The following is a 5,113-nucleotide window of genomic DNA, read 5'->3' as shown; positions in this document are numbered from 1 at the left end:
TTTACATATATTTTCTTTTTGGCATGGGGGATTTAATTCAGGGATGCTATACTGCTGAGTTGCTTCCCCAGTCATTTTTGTTTTTAAGACAGGATCTTGCTAAATTGCTGAGACTGACTTCAAACAGGTGATCTTCCTGCATTAACCTCCTGAGTTGCTGAAACTATGGTGTCCACCACTGCACCCAGCACCAGCTTAATTTTTTAAAAATATAATTTCTGTAAAAGAGATTGTCAAAAGGGTGCTGTTGGCTCTCTGTTCCTCTCTGTTTGACAGACAGCAGCTTGTCAATTCATGCAGTGCCAGCCATGTCCCTGAGACATGATGGTGAAGACTGGAGTGAACCGATTTGGCTGTATTGAGCGCCTGGTCACCAACACTGCTTTCAACTCTGGCAAAGTGGATATTTTTGCCATCAGTGACCCCGTCATTGACCTCAACTACCTGGTCTACAGCTTCCGTGTAATTGTCCCATGGTAAACTCAATGGCACAGTCAAGGATAAGAATGGGAAGCTTGTCATCCACGGAAAGTCCATCTCCATCTTCCAGGAGCGAGATCCCGCCAACAGCAAATGGGCTGATACTGGGGCTGAGTATGCTGTGGAGTCCACTGGCGTCCTCACTACCATGGAGGAAGCCAGGGCTCATTTGAAGGGCGGTGCCAAAAGGGCCATCGTCTCTGCCCCTTCTGCTGATGCCCTCATGTTTGCGATGGGTGTGATCCATGAGAAGTATGACAACTCTCTGAAGATCGTCAGCAGTGCCTCCTGTACCACCAACTGCTCAGCCCCCCACCAAGGTCATCCATGACAACTTTGGCATTGTGGAACCACAGTCCACACTGTCATATCTACTCAGAAGACCATGGATGGCCCCTCTGGGAAACTGTGGTGTGATGGCGGTGGGGCTGCCCAGAATATCATCCCTGCATCCACTGGCGCTGCCAAGGCTGTGGGTGAGGTCATCCCTGAGCTGCATGGGAAGCTCACTAGCATGGCTTTCCGTGTGCCCACCCCAACATGTCAGGTGTGGATCCGACCTGTCGCCTGGAGAAAGCTACTTAATCCGATGACATCAAGAAGGTGGTGAAGCAGGGATCAGTGTCCCCTTAAGGGCACCCTGAGCGACACAGAGGGCCCGGTCATCTCCTGTGACTTTAACGGCGATACCCACTCTTCCACCTTCAATGCTGGGGCTCGCATTGCTCTCAGTGACCACTTTGTCAAGTTCATTTCCTGGTATGACAATGAATTTGGCTACAACAACAGGGTGGCGGACCTCCTGGCCCACATGGCCTCCAAGGAGTCAGAGCCCCTGGGCCACTACCCCAGCAAGAACACAGGAAGAGCGAGGTCTTCAGCTGCTGGGGAGTCCCTGCCCCTAACTCGGTCCCTCAATTGAGACTCTCTCCTCCTCCCCATTTCCTTCCCAGACCCCCTGAAGAAGGGGAGGGGCTTAGGGAGCCCTACTGTCACATGCCATCAAAAAAGTTCACTGCACGCATCCAAGAAAAGGTGAACTGTCAAGGTATATTCATAGTTTTACATAATAAATTCTGCCAATTACTTTTTTAAAAGATGGAACTGATTATACTTCCATAGGCAAAGTAAGAGAATTGTTATTTCTCTATAACCACATCAGTACAAAATGTTATTAATATTTTAAATAATCCATCAATCTGGTAGATGACCATTGGCAGATTGTCTTGTTTTGCATTTTCCTGAGTAACACTAAAATTCCATATCTTTTACATTATTTTGTCCACCTTGCTTTGTTTTCTAATGAACTGCCTGTTCTTATATCTTGCCCATTTTCTCTTGTTTAGTTATTTTTTTCAACTTGTAAAAAATAAATAAGTAAGTTACAACAATTTTGATCTGAACAAAACAAGTATTGTTATTATGGGTTAACAGTCAATTGATATCCAAGAAGTATTGATTTCTTTGTGTGCACGTGTTAATTTAATTGTTACATTTAAATTTTTATTTACTATATATTTACTGTTAATATTATTTCTCTTTTTCTCTCATGTTACCATTTTTTAACCTATCATTTGTATTTTGGTTTTGTTTATTACGTGTGTTTTTGTTTGTTTTTACAGTGCTAGGGATGGAACTCAGGGCCTTGTGTGTCCTAGGCAAGAACTCTACTACTGAGCTACACCCGGCCCTTTTAATGCTGCTTATCATAAAGAAACAACTGGTTTTGTTTTTGTCAGATGTGTCAAACTTCTCCTTAATGTAATCTTGTCTTCCTTCCTAACTTAAGAAGTTTTTCCTCCCATCCTCACAGTCACAGACTGAGTGTGTGTGTGTGTGTGTGTGTGTGTGTACTCACAAAACTCACAAATTGAAGCCCAATTCCTAACATATTGGTATTTGGAGTTGAGGTCTTTGTGAGATGATCATGTCATGAGAGTACAGTCCTCCTGTATGGGATTTGCACTCTTACAGAATAAATCCAGAAACTCCTTTGAGCCCTTTACCAGGTAAGGTAAGAGCAAGAAGGTGACCTTCTACAAACCAGGAAGCAGTCTTTCACCAGACACAGAATCTGCTGGTATTTTGAGTATGAATTTCTCAGCCTCCAAAACTGTGGGAAATAAATGTTTGTTGTTTATAAGTCACTCGTCTGTGGTATTGTGTTATAGCAGCACTAATATAGCTACCCTTATAGATCTAATTTCCTAATTTTTTAATTGACTTTTATCTTACTAATGCTATCCAAATGGAATTTATTTTATGTATAATGTGTCAGCCTAACTTACATCTGTAGAGGCAGTATGCAGGACAACATAAAATAAATAACTCTCCACCTCTCCAGAAGTATCCCTCAGAAGATTGGTCTCTTAATGTGTAACTTTAGACCTTTTTGCATATACGATCCTTTGATCTGTGTGTTTACAATGCACACACAGAATTAAATGCTGTAGATGTAGCAAGATTCATTTTGATTTTATTTTTCTTTAGTTTCCTTTTTTTAAGAACTTAAAATAGGGCTGGGGAGATAGCTCAGCTGGCAGAGTGCTTGTCTTGCAAGCACAGGCCCCGAGTTCAATCCCCAGTACTGCCAAAAAAAAAAAAAAAAAGCTTAAAATATTGAAAAGGAACACCAAATCAGTAATTATGGCTCTACTTCATTCTTTTAAAGGCCATAACAGCAGGTTATCTTAAGAATTAGCAAACCTGTCTCATTAAGGCATAACCAATTTACTTCTGCCAGCTGAAGAAATCCCCAGAGTAAAATCTGCTGTCCCAGTCCCCCAAATCCTGCTCTGAATCTTGGTCTCAATTTTCTACAAAGTTCTTTACTCGACTCCCCTGAGATGAATCATAGTCAAATCCCTCTGTCTTCAAAAAGGAATTCCTTCTGGAGTGACACCGGTACCAGGTCAACCCCCCAAGTCTCTCAACATGATGAGCTGACTTTTTTTTCAGCTGCAAGTCTGGCTTCTCCATTTATATTCTGCATGAAAAAGGACCACTGTTCTACTAACTGCACTTTTGGGGCATTTTTAAATCTATCTAGGTGGGGGGGATGAATGCAGTTAAAAATAACAGACTTCTGCAATATTTATTGATCTTTCATCAATCTTTGATTCCATAGATAGGTACCACTTAACCAAGCCATGTGATTTGGATATTGATTCATGATACTTAATCTTCCATCAGAGCTTTTACTGCCACAGAAACTTAATCAAGGTTCATCTGTTTCTCAAATATTTATCAATGCCACTATTTACCAAGCACTGTGTTAAATACTATAAATATATTGGGTGAACAAAAAAGTAATAGACATCTTTGAAAAAATTATAATGCTAGGTGTGATTAAAAGTATTTTATTTTATTTTTGCCTTCAATTAGCTTTAGAAGTGTCTATCCAAATATATGATGCAGATTTTAGGCTTCCTTATTATGCCTTCCTGCCATAAAAGAAAAAAACACAGCATCGCTTCCTATACAGAAGAGAAGGTTTTATTGTTTTGTTTTGTTTTGTTTTGTTTTGTTTTGTTTTGTTTTGTTTTGGTACTGGGGATAAAACCCAGGGGAGTGCTTCACCACTGACCTATATCCCCAGCAGTTTTTTACTTTTTATCTTGAGACAGGGCCTTATGGTTTGAGAGGCTGAGGTAGGAGGACTGAAAGTTCAAACGGTGAACTGAGACAGACATCATGACCCTATGCACATGTATGATTACACAAATGGTATGAATCTACATCATGCACAACCATAGAAACGAAATGATGTACCCCATTTGTGTACAATGAATCAAAATGCAGTCTATAAAAAATTTAAAAAATCAAAAAAATAAGCCAGCCTCACAATTTAGAAAGGCCCTAAGCAACTTACTGAGACCCTGTCTCAAAATGAAAAAATAAAAGGCCTAGAGATGTAGCTCAGTGAGCAGGCTCTGGTACCAAACAAAAAAAGAGAGTCGTTTGGTATTTAAGAAATATTTATTGAGCCCCTTACAATAGTTAGACACTGTTCTGGGACATAGCCCTGTATGGTTTTTGTCATCATTGTCACTGTTGTTTATTTTGTGCCATGGACCCCTTTAGCGCTCTGAAATGTAGAAATGCTCTCTCAGAACACTATTTTTACATATGTGTAAATGAGAGTACATTGTACTATAAAGGTAATCAATTGATCTATCCCTTGATTAATAATGCTAATATTTACAAATCTTGCTAGCAACACTTTTAACCAAAAACAATAACAAAATAATGACACCGCTGCATTAATTTTAATGGCTTTTTCCATGGGCACTATCTCCAGCCAGGGTCTTCTTGCTGTGTTATCCCATGGAAAAAGGCAGAAGGGCAAGTTAGCCTTGACGAGAAGGTGGGAGCCAAATATCAACCTTTGTATCAGGACCTGCTCTCATAATGGCCTTGATTCCTTTAGAGCCCTCTGAATCCTGCTTAAAGATCCTACCTCTTAATACTGTCATGGTGGCAATTAAATTCCCACATGAGTTTGAAGAAGACATTCAACCATAATACTCTTCAAAGGAGAAAAAGATGACTTATAATGGGCAATGGATGTAGACAGAAGGAGTAGGAATTTGGTGTTAGAAAGCTCCTTCTTCCTTCTGTACTATGTACTATT

The 5,113-nt window shown here is 40.3% G+C and overlaps 1 pseudogene across 1 annotated transcript; it reads left to right on the top strand.

The window, feature by feature from the left end:
• The first annotated feature begins 324 nt into the window (after positions 1-324).
• LOC306661124 (glyceraldehyde-3-phosphate dehydrogenase-like) lies at positions 325-1,402 on the top strand (annotated as a pseudogene). The gene has a single exon. The product of its transcript is annotated as a glyceraldehyde-3-phosphate dehydrogenase-like (transcript).
• The last annotated feature ends 3,711 nt before the right edge of the window (positions 1,403-5,113 follow it).

The sequence above is a fragment of the Sciurus vulgaris genome (assembly GCF_902686455.1).
Source record: "Sciurus vulgaris genome assembly, chromosome: 5".
Classification (NCBI taxonomy): Eukaryota; Metazoa; Chordata; class Mammalia; order Rodentia; family Sciuridae; genus Sciurus; species Sciurus vulgaris.
The sequence above is the reverse complement of the archived record's forward strand: the minus strand, read 5'-3'. Positions and strand labels throughout refer to the sequence as shown.